Here is a 20479-nt window from a genome sequence, read left to right as displayed (position 1 = left end):
TTTTGGTCATTTTGGTCATTTTGGTCATTTTGGTCATTTTGGTCATTTGGTCATTTGGTCATTTGGTCATTTTGGTCATTTGGTCATTTTGGTCATTTTGGTCATTTTGGTCATTTTGGTCATTTTGGTCATTTTGGTCATTTGGTCATTTGGTCATTTGGTCATTTTGGTCATTTTGGTCATTTGGTCATTTTGGTCATTTTGGTCATTTGGTCATTTTGGTCATTTTGGGCATTTGGTCATTTGGTCATTTGGTCATTTTGGTCATTTTGGTCATTTTGTCATTTTGGTCATTTTGGTCATTTTGGTCATTTGGTCATTTTGGTCATTTGGTCATTTGGTCATTTTGGTCATTTTGGTCATTTTGGTCATTTTGGTCATTTTGGTCATTTGGTCATTTTGGTCATTTGGTCATTTTGATCATTTTGGTCATTTTGGTCATTTGGTCATTTGGTCATTTTGGTCATTTTGGTCATTTGGTCATTTTAGTCATTTTGGTCATTTTGGTCATTTTAGTCATTTTGGTCATTTTGGTCATTTTGGTCATTTTGGTCATTTGGTCATTTTGATCATTTTGGTCATTTTGGTCATTTTGGTCATTTTGGTCATTTTGGTCATTTTGGTCATTTTGGTCATTTTGGTCATTTTGGTCATTTTGGTCATTTTGGTCATTTTGGTCATTTTGGTCATTTTGGTCATTTTGGTCATTTTGGTCATTTGGATCATTTTGGTCATTTTGGTCATTTTGGTCATTTTGGTCATTTTGGTCATTTTGGTCATTTTGGTCATTTTGGTCATTTTGGTCATTTTGGTCATTTTGGTCATTTTGGTCATTTTGGTCATTTTGGTCATTTTGGTCATTTTGGTCATTTTGGTCATTTTGGTCATTTTGGTCATTTTGGGCATTTTGGTCATTTGGTCATTTTGGTCATTTGGTCATTTGGTCATTTTGGTCATTTTGGTCATTTTGGTCATTTTGGTCATTTTGGTCATTTGGTCATTTTGGTCATTTTCGTCATTTTCGTCATTTTCGTCATTTTGGTCATTTTCGTCATTTTGGTCATTTGGTCATTTGGTCATTTGGTCATTTGGTCATTTGGTCATTTTGGTCATTTTGGTCATTTTGGTCATTTGGTCATTTTGGTCATTTTGGTCATTTTGGTCATTTTGGTCATTTTGGTCATTTGGTCATTTTGGTCATTTTGGTCATTTGGTCATTTTGGTCATTTGGTCATTTTGGTCATTTGGTCATTTGGTCATTTTGGTCATTTTGGTCATTTGGTCATTTTGGTCATTTGGTCATTTTGGTCATTTTGGTCATTTTGGTCATTTTGGTCATTTTGGTCATTTTGGTCATTTTGGTCATTTTGGTCATTTGGTCATTTTGGTCATTTTGGTCATTTTGGTCATTTTGGTCATTTTGGTCATTTTGGTCATTTTGGTCATTTTGGTCATTTTGGTCATTTTGGTCATTTTGGTCATTTTGGTCATTTTGGTCATTATGGTCATTTTGGTCATTTTGGTCATTTAGGACATTTTGGTCATTTTGGTCATTTTGGTCATTTTGGTCATTTTGGTCATTTTGGTCATTTTGGTCATTTTGGTCATTTTGGGCATTTTGGTCAATTTGGTCATTTTGGGCATTTTGGTCATTTTGGTCATTTTGGTCATTTTGGTCATTTTGGTCATTTTGGTCATTTTGGGCATTTTGGTCATTTTGGTCATTTTGGTCATTTTGGTCATTTTCGTCATTTTGGTCATTTTGGTCATTTTGGTCATTTTGGTCATTTTGGTCATTTTGGTCATTTTGGTCATTTTGGTCATTTTGGTCATTTTGGTCATTTTGGTCATTTTGGTCATTTTGGTCATTTTGGTCATTTTGGTCATTTGGTCATTTGGTCATTTTGGGCATTTGGTCAATTTGGTCATTTGGTCATTTTGGTCATTTTGGTCATTTGGTCATTTTGGTCATTTGGTCATTTAGTCATTTGGTCATTTTGGTCATTTTGGTCATTTTGGTCATTTGGTCATTTGGTCATTTGGTCATTTTGGTCATTTTGGTCATTTTGGTCATTTTGGTCATTTTGGTCATTTTGGTCATTTTGGTCATTTTAGTCATTTGGTCATTTTGGTCATTTTGGTCATTTTGGTCATTTTGGTCATTTTGGTCATTTTGGTCATTTTGGTCATTTTGGTCATTTTGGTCATTTTGGTCATTTTGGTCATTTTGGTCATTTTGGTCATTTTGGTCATTTTGGTCATTTTGGGCATTTTGGTCATTTTGGTCATTTTGGGCATTTTGTTCAATTTGGTCATTTTGGGCATTTTGGTCAATTTGGTCATTTTGGTCATTTTGGTCATTTTGGGCATTTTGGTCAATTTGGTCATTTGAGTCATCTTGGTCATTTTGGTCATTTTGGGCATTTTGGTCAATTTGGTCATTTTGGTCATTTTGGTCATTTTGGTCATTTTGGTCATTTTGGTCATTTTGGTCATTTTGGTCATTTTGGTCATTTTGGTCATTTTGGTCATTTTGGTCATTTTGGTCATTTTGGTCATTTTGGTCATTTTGGTCATTTTGGGCATTTTGGTCATTTTGGTCATTTTGGTCATTTGAGTCATCTTGGTCATTTTGGTCATTTTGGGCATTTTGGTCAATTTGGTCAATTTGGTCATTTTGGTCATTTTGGTCATTTTGGTCATTTTGGTCATTTTGGTCATTTTGGTCATTTTGGTCATTTTGGTCATTTTGGTCATTTTGGTCATTTTGGTCAATTTGGTCATTTTGGTCATTTGGTCATTTGGTCATTTGGTCATTTTGGTCATTTGGTCATTTTGGTCATTTTGGTCATTTTGGGCATTTTGGTCATTTGGTCATTTTGGTCATTTGGTCAATTTGGTCAATTTGGTCATTTTGTCAATTTGGTCATTTGGTCATTTTGGTCATTTTGGTCATTTTGGTCATTTTGGTCATTTTGGTCATTTTGGTCATTTTGGTCATTTTGGTCATTTTGGTCATTTAGGTCATTTTGGTCATTTTGGTCATTTTGGTCATTTTGGTCATTTTGGTCATTTTGGTCATTTTGGTCATTTTGGTCATTTTGGTCATTTTGGTCATTTTGGTCATTTTGGTCATTTTGGTCATTTTGGTCATTTTGGTCATTTGGTCAATTTGGTCAATTTGGTCATTTTGGTCAATTTGGTCATTTGGTCATTTTGGTCATTTTGGTCATTTTGGTCATTTTGGTCAATTTGGTCAATTTGGTCATTTTGGTCATTTTGGTCATTTTGGTCATTTTGGTCATTTTGGTCATTTTGGTCATTTTGGTCATTTTGGTCATTTTGGTCATTTTGGTCATTTTGGTCATTTTGGTCATTTTGGTCATTTTGGTCATTTTGGTCATTTTGGTCATTTTGGTCATTTTGGTCATTTTGGTCATTTGGTCATTTTGGTCATTTGGTCATTTGGTCATTTTGGTTATTTTGGTCATTTTGGTCATTTTGGTCATTTTGGTCATTTTGGTCATTTTGGTCATTTTGGTCATTTTGGTCATTTTGGTCATTTTGGTCATTTTGGTCATTTTGGTCATTTTGGTCATTTTGGTCATTTTGGTCATTTTGGTCATTTTGGGCATTTTGGTCAATTTGGTCATTTTGGGCATTTTGGTCAATTTGGTCATTTTGGTCATTTTGGTCATTTTGGTCATTTTGGTCATTTTGGTCATTTTGGTCATTTTGGTCATTTTGGTCATTTTGGTCATTTTGGTCATTTTGGGCATTTTGGTCATTTTGGTAATTTTGGTCATTTTGGTCATTTTGGTCATTTTGGTCATTTTGGGCATTTTGGTCATTTTGGTCATTTTGGGCATTTTGTTCAATTTGGTCATTTTGGGCATTTTGGTCAATTTGGTCATTTTGGTCATTTTGGGCATTTTGGTCAATTTGGTCATTTGAGTCATCTTGGTCATTTTGGTCATTTTGGGCATTTTGGTCAATTTGGTCAATTTGGTCATTTTGGTCATTTTGGTCATTTTGGTCATTTTGGTCATTTTGGTCATTTTGGTCATTTTGGCATTTTGGTCATTTTGGTCATTTTGGTCATTTTGGTCATTTTGGTCATTTGGTCATTTTGGTCATTTGGGCATTTTGGTCATTTTGGTCATTTTGGTCATTTGGTCATCTTGGTCATTTTGGTCATTTTGGTCATTTGGTCAATTTGGTCAATTTGGTCATTTTAGTCATTTGGTCATTTGGTCATTTTGGTCATTTTGGTCATTTTGGTCATTTTGGTCATTTTGGTCATTTTGGTCATTTGGTCATTTTGGTCAATTTGGTCATTTGGTCATTTTGGTCATTTGGTCATTTGGTCATTTGGTCATTTTGGTCATTTGGTCATTTTGGTCATTTGAGTCATCTTGGTCATTTTGGTCATTTTGGGCATTTTGGTCAATTTGGTCAATTTGGTCATTTTGGTCATTTTGGTCATTTTGGTCATTTTGGTCATTTTGGTCATTTTGGTCATTTTGGTCATTTTGGTCATTTTGGTCATTTTGGTCATTTTGGTCATTTTGGTCAATTTGGTAATTTTGGTCATTTTGGTCATTTTGGTCATTTTGGTCATTTTGGTCATTTTGGTCATTTTGGGCATTTTGGTCATTTTGGTCATTTTGGTCATTTTGGTCATTTTGGTCATTTTGGTCATTTTGGTCATTTTGGTCATTTTGGTCATTTTGGGCATTTTGGTCATTTTGGTCATTTTGGTCATTTTGGTCATTTTGGTCATTTTGGTCATTTTGGTCATTTTGGTCATTTTGGCCATTTTGGTCATTTTGGGCATTTTGGTCAATTTGGTCATTTTGGTCAATTTGGCCATTTTGGCCATTTTGGTCATTTTGGTCATTTTGGTCATTTTGGTCATTTTGGTCATTTTGGTCATTTTGGTCATTTTGGTCATTTTGATCATTTTGATCATTTTGGGCATTTTGGTCATTTTGGTCATTTTGGTCATTTTGGTCATTTTGGTCATTTTTGCCATTTTGGTCATTTTGGTCATTTTGGTCATTTTGGTCATTTTGGTCATTTTGGTCATTTTGGTCATTTTGGTCATTTTGGTCATTTTGGCCATTTTGGTCATTTTGGTCATTTTGGTCATTTTGGTCATTTTGGTCATTTTGGTCATTTTGGTCATTTTGGTCATTTTGGCCATTTTGGTCATTTTGGGCATTTTGGTCAATTTGGTCATTTTGGTCATTTGAGTCATTTAGGTCAATTTGGCCATTTTGGCCATTTTGGTCATTTTGGTCATTTTGGTCATTTTGGTCATTTTGGTCATTTTGGTCATTTTGGTCATTTTGGTCATTTTGATCATTTTGATCATTTTGGGCATTTTGGTCATTTTGGTCATTTTGGTCATTTTGGTCATTTTGGTCATTTTTGCCATTTTGGTCATTTTGGTCATTTTGGTCATTTTGGGCATTTTGGTCATTTTGGTCATTTTGGTCATTTTGGTCATTTTGGTCATTTTGGTCATTTTGGTCATTTTGGTCATTTTGGCCATTTTGGTCATTTTGGTCATTTTGGTCATTTTGGTCATTTTGGTCATTTTGGTCATTTTGGTCATTTTGGTCATTTTGGTCAATTTGGCCATTTTGGTCATTTTGGTCATTTTGGTCATTTTGGGCATTTTGGTCAATTTGGTCATTTTGGTCATTTTGGTCATTTTGGTCATTTTGTTCATTTTGGTCTTTTTGGTCATTTTGGTCATTTTGGTCATTTTGGTCATTTTGATCATTTTGGTCATATTGGTCATTTTGGTCATTATTGTCATTTTTGTCATTTTGGTCATTTTGGTCATTTTGGTCATTTTGGTCATTTTGGTCATTTTGGTCATTTCGATCATTTTGGTCATTTCGGTTATTCTACTCATTTTGGTAATTTTGTTCATTTGTGGCATTGGAGAATTTGAACGGTGTGCGTCGCGGTCCTCACGCAGGATTTTCGTTGCCGTTTACGTCTCTGTTGTCCCCCGATTGTGCGTGTATTTCGATCTGGGCGGTTTCGGGATGTTTGACAGTTGCGTTGGAGAATTTGAACGGTGTGCGTCGCGGTCCTCACGCAGGATTTTCGTTGCCGTTTACGTCTCTGTTGTCCCCCCGATTGTGCGTGTATTTCGATCCGGGCGGTTTCGCGTTTTCGCATTTTAGTTGGTTTTATCTTTCCACAGCCGGCTGTCTAAGATTGAATCATTTATGCTAAACTTAACACCAAATAACCGGGAATAGTCTCATCCGCATACTCCGACTGATTGTCTTGAGAATGCATAATACATCACACCATTAAACAAAATTTATTGATTATTGGGTCGCATCATCATCCTCTATGTTGAATCCTGGCCATTACCCTTACCCACTAACAAAATCCCAAGTAGAAGTAGTTTTCCGGCACACGCGGGGTTGTGGATATCGTATAGAACCCACCCTTGGTAGCAGCCTGTGCTAACTAACATTCCCGTCCCATTCCCTCGAGATCTACAAACTGACATGGCGGGCGCCGTTGGTGGCCAACGGCTGTTTCCTATTCGCACCGGCTCTAGTTTTGATGATCGTGATGTTTTATCTTTTCAGCGCATTCATGCATGCTGTTGAAAAGGGAAACATCATTTGATCGTTGAAGCGTGTGACCGGTTGTGCTGATGGGATATTATGGTCCTGTTCAGCAACGGAGAAGGACAACCATGGGTGGTCTCTCATGCTCATGCTCATTTTGGTAATTTTGTTCATTTGAGTCATTTTGGTCAATTTGGCCATTTTGGTCATTTTGGCCATTTTGGCCATTTTGGTCATTTTGATCATTTTGGTCATTTTGGTCATTTTGGTCATTTTGGTCATTTTGGTCATTTTGGTCATTTTGGTCATTTTGGTCATTTTGGTCATTTTGATCATTTTGGTCATTTTGGTCATTTTGGTCATTTTGGTAATTTTGGTCATTTTTATCATTTTTGTCATTTTGGTAATTTTGGTAATTTTGGTCATTTTGGTAATTTTGGTAATTTTGGTAATTTTGGTAATTTTGGTAATTTTGGTAATTTTGGTAATTTTGGTAATTTTGGTAATTTTGGTAATTTTGGTAATTTTGGTCATTTTGGTCATTTTGATCATTTTGGTCATTTTGGTCATTTTGGTCATTTTGGTCATTTTGGTCATTTTGGTCATTTTGGTCATTTTGGTCATTTTGGTCATTTTGGTCATTTTAGTCATTTTGGTCATTTTGGTCATTTTGGTCATTTTGGTCATTTGGATCATTTCGATCATTTTGGTGATTTTGGTCATTTTGGTCATTTTGGTCATTTTGGTAATTTTGATCATTCTGGTCATTTTGGTCATTTTGGTCATTTTGGTCATTTTGGTCATTTTGGTCATTTTGGTCATTTTGGTCATTTTGGTCATTTTGGTCATTTTGGTCATTTCGATCATTTTGGTCATTTTGGTCATTTTCGTCATTTTCGTCATTTTCGTCATTTTCGTCATTTTCGTCATTTTCGTCATTTTGGTCATTTTGGTCAATTTGGTCATTTTGGTCATTTTGGTCATTTTGGTCATTTTGGTCATTTTGGTCATTTTGGTCATTTTGGTCATTTTGGTCATTTTGGTCATTTTGGTCATTTTGGTCATTTTGGTCATTTTGGGCATTTTGGTCATTTTGGTCATTTTGGTCATTTTGGTCATTTTGGTCATTTTGGTCATTTTGGTCATTTTGGTCATTTTGGTCATTCGGGTCATTTTGGTCATTTTCGTCATTTTCGTCATTTTCGTCATTTTCGTCATTTTCGTCATTTTCGTCATTTTGGTCATTTTGGTCATTTTGGTCATTTTGGTCATTCGGGTCATTCGGGTCATTTTGGTCATTTTGGTCATTTTGGTCATTTTGGTCATTTTGGTCATTCGGGTCATTCGGGTCATTTTGGTCATTTGGTCATTTTGTCATTTTGGTCATTTTGGTCATTTTGGTAAATTGCTAAATTGTTAAATTGTTAAATTGTTAAATTGTTTAATTGTTAAATTGTTAAATTGTTAAATTGTTAAATTGTTAAATTGTTAAATTGTTAAATTGTTAAATTGTTAAATTGTTAAATTGTTAAATTGTTAAATTGTTAAATTGTTAAATTGTTAAATTGTTAAATTGTTAAATTGTTAAATTGTTAAATTGTTAAATTGTTAAATTGTTAAATTGTTAAATTGTTAAATTGTTAAATTGTTAAATTGTTAAATTGTTAAATTGTTAAATTGTTAAATTGTTAAATTGTTAAATTGTTAAATTGTTAAATTGTTAAATTGTTAAATTGTTAAATTGTTAAATTGTTAAATTGTTAAATTGTTAAATTGTTAAATTGTTAAATTGTTAAATTGTTAAATTGTTAAATTGTTAAATTGTTAAATTGTTAAATTGTTAAATTGTTAAATTGTTAAATTGTTAAATTGTTAAATTGTTAAATTGTTAAATTGTTAAATTGTTAAATTGTTAAATTTTAAAATTGATAAATTTTCTAAATGATTAGTCAAAAGTGCCAAATAATATACACAAATAAATACTTGCTGATGTTCTAAGCTTCCACACGAACACCATCTATGCGTTTAACCATGAAACCAGTCAACCCCAGTCATAAAGTGTCGAACATAAAGCACAAACTTCACGCAGCTGCTCGACATCAAGCGAACTATAATAGTCGCATTCGAGCACGTGGTGAGTTTCTCGCGTTCGGAAGTCACGCTTTTAGCAGCGATTGCTGTACCTTCCATTATGGCGCGCTTCTAGTTGGAGATTTGGCTTGAGTAGTTGTAGCAGTTCAGCTAATTACGCGAACGGCAGCAATTTCTTGCAGTGCAGAAGGCAACCTTCAAAACTTTTAGACTTTGACCGTTTCTTCAGTTTCGCAACAAGGGGGTTCACTGGCAGAGGTGAGTTACCTCTATGCAAAAATAAAGAATGTGCTCAGGTAGGTAAATGACTCCGGCTTGACGGACGACCTTGGTCCGTTAAGTTTTTTTTTTTTAATAATAATTTGCTAGAAGAGGCAAAACATAAAAAGCTGTTCTAACTGAACCCACAAATCAGTGTGTGCGGTTAGGTCGACAATTGGTTCGCGGTTCACCAATCAGTTTCATAACGGGCGCGAACCAATTGGGACCACTTTCCGACCATGGGACAAGCCCGGCGACTTCAGCTGTGGCGGTGTAGATTAGATTCAATTGAATCGCGCAGCATATCTACTTGATGATGATGCTGTAGAGCACGAAGTCGGTCTAATGTGGTTGGAGATGATTGTTGGTAGAGCATAGCTATAAGTAAAATTTAGTAATTTTGGCGGCATAATTAAAAAAAAAACTTAAAGGCACGACAAGTTAAAAAGTTTTTAAATCATATTTTAACACTAAAAGAAAAAATTAAAAAATAAACATTTTCAAATTGATTTGACAAAAATAAAAGGGCAATCATAGAAACCCTACCCTAAATCCAACTCAACTACCAACTACACACAAAACCGACTGGATGGACCCTCGTTTGCAAAAATTACCAGATTCAGGACAGCAATATTTTTTGCAAATTTTTACCCTCCCCAAAAAAAAACCTGCACCAGCTGATCGTCAACGTCAGCGTTCATATCACATCATTTCGCCAGCATTTCGTATCAAGCCAAATGTGCAGTAAATCGACGCAGATTATCTCGCGACACGGTGTGGTGTTGGCGTAAACGAGCTTTTAATGGGGTCTGATTTGGGAATTAAGCCCAAGTCTAGTCGTGAATTTAGAGCGTCGTGGTGGTGGTGTTGGTAGGAAACACGATTCAGGAAGAGTTCCGTATTAAACACCTTGAATGGCCAGCAGTAAAGACACAGCTGTCCGAATGTTAGATTTGATTTGGGTAATTTTTGTTGCGGAACAGGAAGAAGATATTTCGTTCAATTTCGCTATGGGAATGCGAAATTAGCACCTCGTTGTTAATGAAAAAGTAATGAGCTAATAATTGGAAATTTTCAGCAGAAGCTATGATTGGCGAGTGTAGTATTCAACAATTCAACGGAATGTATTTTGAACTCATGGAATTGTAAAATTTTAATGTATTATCGAAATTGGATACGATTCAAAGCAAATCACTACAATTGCCGGAAGGCTTTCCTGTGAACAATGAAGGTTTTTTGCATAATTAATTCGTCCATTCAAGTCTGATTTTCAAAACTTCAAAACAAAAGGCAACAACTTATTAGTTTTTTTTTTTTTTCAATATAATTTTCAAGTGTCATTACTGTCGTTGTCATTAATTTGTTTTTATCCCGTGACTATTTTGCAGGGGGAAGTAAAAACTTTAAATAAAATTTGCAATGATCTTAAAGTGGATAAAAAAAAAACAATTTTTAAACCACAGATAAGCGTTGAAAAAAACCGTAGCGATATTTATTTAATTAATGCATTTCTAAGAATGTTGAAAATCTACCTGCATTTTTTTTTAGAAATTTTTAATTGTAAAATCAAATTTGACTACAATTAGTGTTAAAAATATGTGTAATTTTACATCAGGACCTGGTGAAATTTTCATCTGTCTCTGTTAAGTTTCACTTTTTTAACATTATTTTAGGTAAAATTTACTCAAAAAAGACCAACCAACTAAATTTTCAACCTTCCTAAATTCAACAAGCATAATTTGAAAATGTTCCCAAAAAACCGAGCAAGGTGGATTGTTTGATATATAAAAAGATGTTTTAGGAGTAGGGCCGTTGCAAATATCGTGGGGGTGTTGAACATTCCAATGAAAAAAGTGTTTTAAAATGCAAATTGCACCTGTTCAGTAGATTTGTACCCATTAATTTTCAAAAAATCTAAGTAACGACGAAAAATTTCACAAAAATTCAACATATTTTTAATCGAGCTAAAACATGCTAAATATGACATTTAATGCAGCAAAATGCATTTAAATTGTTTTCAGTTGATATGACTTCTACTTACATTTATATTTAAAAATATATAAATTTTAATGATAATGGTACTGTCAAATGTTTCCAAAATATGCATGTATATTTAGGATTTTTTCAGAAGTAGCCACGGCGCCCTTGGCGAAACATCAATTTGGCGCCCCTCCCAACTTTACAAGCATTCTGATAATTTTCAATGATTGCTTCGATATAAATTGATTTTATAATTGCAATTGGAGACCTTAATATGGTTAAAATCAGAAACACAGTTATTTTATGTTTTATTTTTCAAATAATATGAGATAGGTAATCGAAAATTTAGTATAGGAGTTAAGTTAGCTGAATAATTTCTCGGATTTCATAAAATCGATAATGATTTTGTTTTAATTTATTTTTCAGATAAATGCACAGAATTAGATACTCAATCATGATAAATTTTGCTATAATTTGTTTGCTCATTTTATAATTCGAAGCCTGCAAAATTTTATCTGACCTAGTATTAATTTGATTTTATAAGCCCGAATTTGTAAAATAATTAGCTGATTTGGCTTTGGATTTAATTTCGTTAATTACAACAAAAAAAAACCTTCTTATAAATTGAAAAAAATAATAATTCGATGCCCGTGTGCTCTCTTGTTCTATCTAGATAGGAATCCCAGCAAGCTTAGTTCAAAAGAGCACACCGGCATGGAAGTAGAATTTTCCAACATGCAGCGGCAGAACAAAATTTCGTCAAAATCAATTTAGACCTTTGCAAATTTGTAAATTATTTTTGGTGAAAAAGTTAAACTTTTTTCCTGAACTGAACTCCTTGCCACCTACAACTTTGCTCAAGTCAGAAAATATTTTCGCATACATTTTGGAATATTTACAAAACATGTATGAATGGACAGTTGTCAAAATTGTAAAGACAAACGAATGATGCACAGTATAAAAAATAGTAAATTAAAAAGGTATTAAATTAGGGGTCGTGCATAAACCACGTGGCCTTTTTTTGGAGAATTTTTGACACTCCCCTCCCCCCTCATGGTTTTTCGTGGTTTCACGCAAACCCCCCTCCCCCCCTATATGGCCACGTGGCTTTTTCCTTCCAGGTGAAAAATCTTTAAAAATAACAAAATATGTATAGATTTCAAAAATGTTTATCCACAAATGATGTACCGTCAGTGGTGGTGACTTTTGGTCAAAAAACGAAATTACTGTTGTTATTTCAACACAAAAAAAAATCACGAATGTTTTATTTATAAACACTGAAAATCGCACCATTAGTTGCTGAGATATCGACATAAGAAAATTATGGGTTGTTTGGGTAGTAAACATCCATTTTTCTGTTTTAAAATCTTTGCATGGCAATATCTCAGCAACAAAGCAACAAAGAATTTTCTCAGCATTTCAAAATTTTTTTTTCAAAATTGGGCAAACATGGGCACTAAATTTTTTAAATTAACAACTGCAACTATTTTTTTTTTAAGTTACCTAAAAATAGCTATAACTTGAAAACGGTGCACTTTATGAAAATTTCACTAATGTACTTTTAGATTGCAAATTCGATTTCATACCGAAAAATAAAATTGAAATTAAGTTGCGGTCAATATTTTGATTTTTTTTTAATCAGTATTGATTCAAAAATTCATAACTCAAGCAACGATTTTTTGCCCGTTCTGGAAATTTCTGAAAAGTTGGCAAAATAAAAAAAAAATAAACATAGTGTTTTTTTTTGCAAATCATGTTTAGTGACAAAAAGTGAAATTAAAAATCAGCAGAGTAAATTACCATTTATCATTTTTTTCAGTGTAGTCCTTATCCATACCATCAACTTTGCCGAAGACACCAAATCGACCAAAAATTTCTTCAAAAAATACAGATTTTTTAATTTTCATTGCTGCCAAATTTGTATAGAAAACTATATGGTCAAACTAATGATGCAAAATGGCTTGGGCACCAAAAAAGGTTTCAGGCGAATTAAAAAAATCAAAAGTAAAAATTTAAGAATAAAGACCGATTTTGTAAAGAATTGCTCGAAAATCGATTTCGTGTCTTTGGAAAAGTTGTAGACAACGCGCCATGGACATCCAAATTGTTTAAGTCTTACTCTTACTTTAAATTGATTTTGCTATCGACTACGTGTTTTGATAAATTTAAAAAAGATTGAGCTAAAACTTGGAATTTATTTTACATTTTTTCAGTTGTTTAAATAGGCAATTATCTACGATTTAAAATATTTGATCCAACTTTTGGTTGCTGAGATATTACCTCAAAATAAATACAAAAAAAATTAAATAAGTTAATTTTTCAATCTTTTCAATATCTTTGAAATTATTACCACTGGGACGCTCAACGCATGTCCAATATACACGGATGCCAAAGCCTCCCTAAAACGTTGGAACGGTAACTTCAACTCACAGGTTTTCGGGCTTGTCTTCGCGGATTTTGTCCCGCCCGTGTGGATCAATCGGACCGCGCACTGGACTAACAATCCAGAGGTTGCTGGTTCGAATCCCGCGGCGGGCGCTCTAAAAATTCTTTGTGTAAATATGGGTATCCGGCGCCGTCGCTCCGTGCCATACTCAAACACTTAGGAGCCCAGGGCGGCGAAGTCCTTGTAGTTAAAAGGAAGACACTAGTGGTTGGTACTAGCAATGGTGGCCGACAGCTATAAAGTCAACTTCGTTTTCGTTCTTCGCGGATTTTCGGGCGATTTTTTTACTAGAGCAAACAAAAGTTGGAACGACGTTTTTGATCGCATAAATTACAGATTTTATCAAATCGAGTTCTGCAAAGTTTAAGGATCATCTAGACATCCTTATAATTCACTCAAAAAAAAATGTCCCCGTTGGTTGAGTTATGCCCGAGAACCAGCAAGTTGAAAATACCGTTCCATCTTTTTTTAAGGAGTTTTATTTATTTTGATCTTTAACGGCATTGTATTGAAATTTATTTCACAAATTGATATCGGCATTTAAAAATTAAGTGACTGTTTAAAACTAAAATTATTTTAATGTGTCTATATATTTGAGTGGTTTTATCTCAAATATGAAGTTAAAACATAAATTATTTTAATGTGTCTATATATTTGAGTGGTTTTATCTCAAATATGAAGTTATAGTATATTTTCTCAGCTTAAAGAAAAACAAATATTTTCAGGAAAGGGCACCTTTGGCCCCTATTTTTTAATCTTTAAATTTATTGAGAAACAAAAACAATGTTTGCTTGAAGCTCTTTTTTTCTCTAAAAATCTAAAATGTTTGCCCATGTTTCTCTTTGGCTCAAGAGATGGTCCCTATTAACATAAAAAAAAAAACAAAAAAAAATACCAACCCGAGCAAACGGAAATAACTTGGGAAAGTCAGTTTTTGATATTGTGAGAAGATCGAAATATGTTATTGGGATGATCGGATTAGTTGTTAAAATAACAAAAATCAATAACAAAGATTTGTTCGAAGAATAACTTAAACCGTTATTATGTTGTTATTGCAATAACAAACTAATAACACAGAAGGATTCATGAAGGAATAACAAGATTTGTTATTTTGTGCGGAGAGGTGGAGCAGCATAATAACAAAAAATGTTATTGAACTGGTATGTCTCCATAACAAAAAAAGTTATTGTTTTGGTTTATTTGTAATTTGCAAATAAACCTGCAGTTGCCATAACTCCTCTGTACTAGTCAGGGCTGCAGAGTCGGGTACCTCCAAGCGACTTTGAATCCATACTTTGAAGACAACTTCGATTCTGGATGCAGGATATGACGTCAACGACGACTTCAGCTCTCCAAAAATACCCGACTTCACAGATTCCGACTCCAAGTAAAAGTTGCTGGAAATTTGCTGAATCCGATGCAGTCTCCGAGGTCTCACTCCAGCTCGAACTTCAACGTCAGCTCTGTGGCGTTCCTGGCTCTGTGAAGATAATAACAGTTTTTGTTATTCACACTTCAAAAATTCTCAATAAATAAATCAATTCCGTTAGGGAACATAATTTTTTTTTAAATGAACTCTAAAAAGTTAATTTTATTGGATTAATTTTAAATTGAAACCCGATTTCATGGTGAAATAAATGACCCTGACGAAATTGGTCAAAATTATCATAGTTCTAACCATTTTAAACAAAGTCCTTTAGGGGGTATATCAAATGATTAAAAAAAATCAACTTTCAAAATTTCAACTTTTTAGAATAATTTTAGCTTAAGGACCCCATTTCATGGCCAAGATAATGACCCTGACGAAATTGGTCAAAATTATCCCATAGTTCTAGCCAATTTTAGCAAAGTCCCTTAGGGGGTATATGAAATAATTAAAAAAAATCAACTTTCAAAATTTCAACTTTATAGAATAATTCTAGCTTAAGGACCCCATTTCATAGCCAAATTAATGACCCTGACGAAATTGGTCAATATTATCCCATAGTTCTAGCCAATTTTAGCAAAGTCCCTTAGGGGGTACCGACACGCAGAAAAATGTTTTGTAGAATCAGCCTGTACGAGGGTTGATTCAACAAAATATTTTGTTGAATATAATCAACAAAATTTTTGCGTTGAATCAACACTCAAGTTTTGTTGTTTCACATCGGGGCATTTTGTTGTATCAAACCGGCTTTTTCGTTGAATGTACTCTCATTTTTGTTAATTAAAATTTGACAGACAGTGCGTTCAAATTTTTGTTGAATCAACGAGAATTTATTTTTGAAATAAGCCGGTATTTTTTTTAATATAAGACTCAACATTTCATTAAATCAACAAAACGTTGAAATGAAATAATAATGCTAACTTTTATTGCGCATTTTGCACTTTACTAGAGTCTTGCGCAATTATTTTCATCACAGTATTTTTTCATCACAGTGATTTTTCTTCACAGTGATGACGATGATATCCGTTGCTATGGCAGGCTGTTTATTTATTTGTTTATTTTTGGTTCAGAAAGCTCGTCCAGCTCAGAAAAAGTGTTTGAACCGGCTAAGTGGAGGGACAACAACTTGTTTCGACTGTGAAATCGTGGTCTTCGGCACTGGGATGCAGCGGTGTTGCGCAGGGATCTTGACTTACGGTGAATCTTTGTCTTTTTGCTGGGCGGACAACCAGCGATAGTCTTCACTACTTGTTGGATCGGTACAACATCCGGCTGATCCGGCGCTGCTAAGAGGAGTCCCTTCATAGCGATGAAGGCCAGTAATTATCGTCCTCTATGGTCCTGGGGAAGGGGATGGGAAGGTGACAGACGGCGGAGCAGAAGCAACTGCCCGGGATTCAAGCTACCCATGCGGATCAATCCGAGATAGACAGATGTCCGGAGTTTCGCTGTCGGAGAGGGCGATTTGTTATCATTGGCTACCCTGGAGTTTGTTCAAACTTTTACCAATGCTATTTATTACATGTAATCCTGTCTAATAAAGTCTTTCGATACGGTAGTTAAGAGTATTTAGTACTGATTTACTGAAAAATAAAAAAGGCTTCTTTCGTCTACCATCCATTGGTTTTTAGTCAATTCATGGCCTCGGGCCGTGAGAATAATGGTACCGTTTACTGACTCATTGAACATAGCTCGAGATGGTCGATAGAATTATGCCCTCGAACTCAATAGAAAAAAATAATCCACCAAAAAACCTAACAGTGGCAACCACAAGAATCGATCCAGGAACCTTTAACAGACCATCTCAATGACTTATCTGCCTCGGCCACCACAGCTTGATGACTAGATTGTGGTCAGAAGTCGATGTAGTACACTTGTTTTGTTTTGATGGTGTGATGGAAATTCGGTTTGCCAACTGTGATGAAAATTTTCCCGCAGCACTCTAGCACGGTGCAAAGTGCGCAAAGTTGACAGTTCTCAGTCCTGCAAAGCAGTGTGATGAAAAAATCTAGGCCTAGCACGATTGACACAAAACTCTAGAAATTGCTGAAAGGCGCAATAGTTTATTATTCATTTTATTTATTTATTTATTTTGAGGTGAATAAATTTTATTTCGCCCGCCAGTCCGTGTGTGGTTCCGCTGCTCTTGAAATGCACCTGGGCTTCTGATTAAACTGGTGCCGTCTGCACCAGGATGCTCTGTTCTTGCATCTTCCCGATGATTGCATCAATGAAATCTGCAAAGGTGGACAAGGTGATTATAAGTGGGGTCAATTTATGTTGAGTTTCAATGCGTTTACCCTGGGTCGATCAGAGAGAAACTTCTGTCTCATTTGTGTTTCATTGGCTGCCATTCTGTGCGAGGGTTGTGTGAACTCGTCAAATTTCCGATGATTCTCCGCCGTGGTAATAACACGCGGAGGACCTCCCAGGTGAGGCAGAGATATTTCATACACAAGTCCATTCAGCTGATGCAGGTTAAACCTTCTTAAAATTGGTTTAATTAGAAAATATCGCAAGATATCACAAAGATTTTCCTAAGACAAACGCAAAACTTAATCACCAGCCGACTGACGAAAATTTAACTTTTGACAGATAGCAGCCACGTGTCAACAACAATTAATTGTTATTCAAATCAAAAAACAATGTAACGTTGATTCAAAGTATATTCGGGTAGAATCTACGCAGTAATTTTGTTGATTTTTCCAAAAGGATATGACAAATTATAGTGAGTTGATTCAATGCTACATTTTGTGTTGTTCCAATTGGTTTTCAGGGTTCTTTCAACAAAAAATCGTTTAGTTGAAACAACAAAGAAATTTTTTGATTCAAACCCAATCGATTTTTCTGCGTGGAGCCACGTAGCCCAGTGGTAACGCTTCCGCCTCGTAAGCGGTAGATCGGGGTTCAAATCCCGGCTCGGACCAACACAACTGGTGATCTTTTTCCCTTCTGGAATCGATTGCTTAGTAAAGGGAAGGTAGTGTATCGTCACAAACTGGACCTTATCACGACACCTTAGGGAGGCGACCTATGGAATGTTAACATTAACCTTAACATGTTAACATTAAGTTGAGAATGAAACTGCCACTGAATCCGCTTTGTAAATGCCGGCCCCGATACTCTTCAAGGGTGTTCCCCTCAGGAACAGGGAAAGATTTACTTTTACTTAGGGGGTACATCAAATAATTAAAAAAAATCAACATTCAAAATTTCAACTTTTCAGAATAATTTCAGCTTAAGGACCCCATTTCATGGCCAAAATAATGACCCCGACGAAATTAGACAAAATTATCCCAAAGATCTAAACATATTTAAGAAAAGAAAAAATAATAACAGATTGTGTTATGGACACTTAGAAACTTTTCCATTTGTGCGATTTATGGTAATTTTATTTCTAAGTCAGTATACCGAACGAATAACAAATTTTGTTATTAGGAGAGTTTTTGAAATGTATAACATTTCCTCTTATTAGCGTGTTATTAAACATTTTCAATATAATATCACTTCAATACCAAATTTTGTTATTTTATCAGAAACTGTTATTATTTTTTCTTCTTGAAATTGAACTTCAGGATAAAATAATAACAATTTTTGTTATTTTAACAGGATTTGTTATTGAAATATTATTAATTTTGTTATTACCGTCTGCCCGGGAACAACTTTGACGATGGATAGTAAACGTGTATTTTATGAAATGTTATGTAATATAACAATCTGAATTGTGTAACCCATGAAATAAGGAATATATTTTAGACCAAAATATTCATCAAATTTTTTGGTGAATCTTAAAGTATGTATCGTTCGTTTTTTCGTTACTGGTTATTTTTTAATGTTAGACGTTTCACTTGCAAATGAGGTAGTGACACTGAAATTTTGCGCGATAATCCTGAAATTGGGGTTTTTAGTTTCTTTGTACTTAAAAAAATATTGCATGAGAGAGGAGATACAAGATATCTTCAGTTTGTTTTAAGTGTCAAAAAACAATCTTTCGATTAAGATTCTTCGATCACTTATAGGACCAGCTACGGTAATTAGCTAAGATCTGAGACATTGATTTTTTTTCGCAGAGAATCATTTTTAGACACTTCATTTATAATACATATTTAGTTTTTTGCCTTGTTACGAAAATCTTATAAAATTGTCAGCAATATTAATTTTTTAAGTTGTTCCAAAATAGAACTATCGAAGACTACATCTACTTTCAATGCAAATTTGCAAGCACATTTTTAGCTACTTGATACCATCAACAAAAAAAATGAAATTGTGTTTGCATTTTGGTACGCATTTTTTTTGGGTATATCAACTTTGAATACTGTTTACTGTTTTTACACTTTATTTTTTAACAGCTTTTCAACTTTTGCAAGACGTAGTTACATGAGTATTAAAAAGTGTACATTCAATAACAGGCTCAAAGTATTGATATGAATCTGCCGAAATATATAATTCAATATTGAATTGGTAAATATTATGACATTGAAATATAAGTAATAATTTTAAACACAATAAGTGGTTTTGAAGTGTAACAAAAAATGTATGCATGTAAGTAAATTCAAAGCGCGTATTTTTTTTAAGAAAAGACTTTTTTTAAGGCCACGTGGTCAGCCGTCGACCCCCCTCCCCTCCCCCACATGGCTTTTCATGGTTTTTTTCGGTTGAATTTCGGACCCCTCCCCCCCCCTAATGAGACCACGTGGTTTATGCACGACCCCTTAGCAGGTTTAACATAACATCTTTTATGAGGAATTATGACCTCAACTTAGATTGAAAAATTGGCATTACAATAGAAAAGTGGTAAATTTACAATTTTCTCAATGGGAAATTACACATTTTCTGACATTAAAGATGTTCTCATTTCCAGGTTTAATATGGCCCTAATTGTTTTTACTGTGCATTAAGCAATCAATTGGCCATAGAGTTATCTACGTGCGCATGTGTTGCGTGTACGTACACGAGGTTGAGGTTAATTTTTGGCTTAGATAACTCTATAGGAAAGCACCCCAAAAAGTTTCGGGCAAATAAAAAAATACAAATGATATTCATTTCAGGTTTTCGTGGAAAATTGCATTATTGCGATTATGCTCAACGATCCGAAATTTGGCCACCAAGCTCTCTGAAAACAGCGCGAGGACTGTCACCACGTAATATCCGGGACTGAGATAAGCTGAATCAGCGCTATCCAAGTTTGATAAAAACTAGACTTTGTCATAATTTCACTGCCGGCCAGCGATTGAACTTCAAGTGACATCCATTTGAATAGTTGATTCCAAACGAATAATCAAATATGATAATCACATCAACAAATTGCACACTAAAAAATCCACTCTTGCAACATTCTCGGAAATTCCTTCCCTGAGTCACATTTTTTTCCTCGAAAGCAGCACCATGAATCAATGCACCTGAAATCTTTCACAAACCCCCGCTAACCTCAAGCCCATGTTCACTCATGTTATCCACCAGTTCGGTTCAGTTGATGTTCCTCATCACAGCGGTTTCGGTTCGTTCTACGCCAGCTTCGCTTCACTCCGTCAGTCAGCATCGGGTTGGATTCGCGCGCGGACGCAATAACACACAAGCTGGGCTTCAGCAGTACGGGTAGCACGTGTCCCGGACCGTTTCGGCACGTTTTCTTTCGTTCGCGGTTGTGTTGGTTTCCTACGCGTTAGGGTG

The sequence above is a fragment of the Culex quinquefasciatus genome, chromosome 2 (assembly GCF_015732765.1).
Source record: "Culex quinquefasciatus strain JHB chromosome 2, VPISU_Cqui_1.0_pri_paternal, whole genome shotgun sequence".
Lineage (NCBI taxonomy): Eukaryota > Metazoa > Arthropoda > Insecta > Diptera > Culicidae > Culex > Culex quinquefasciatus.
The sequence above is the reverse complement of the archived record's forward strand: the minus strand, read 5'-3'. Positions refer to the sequence as shown.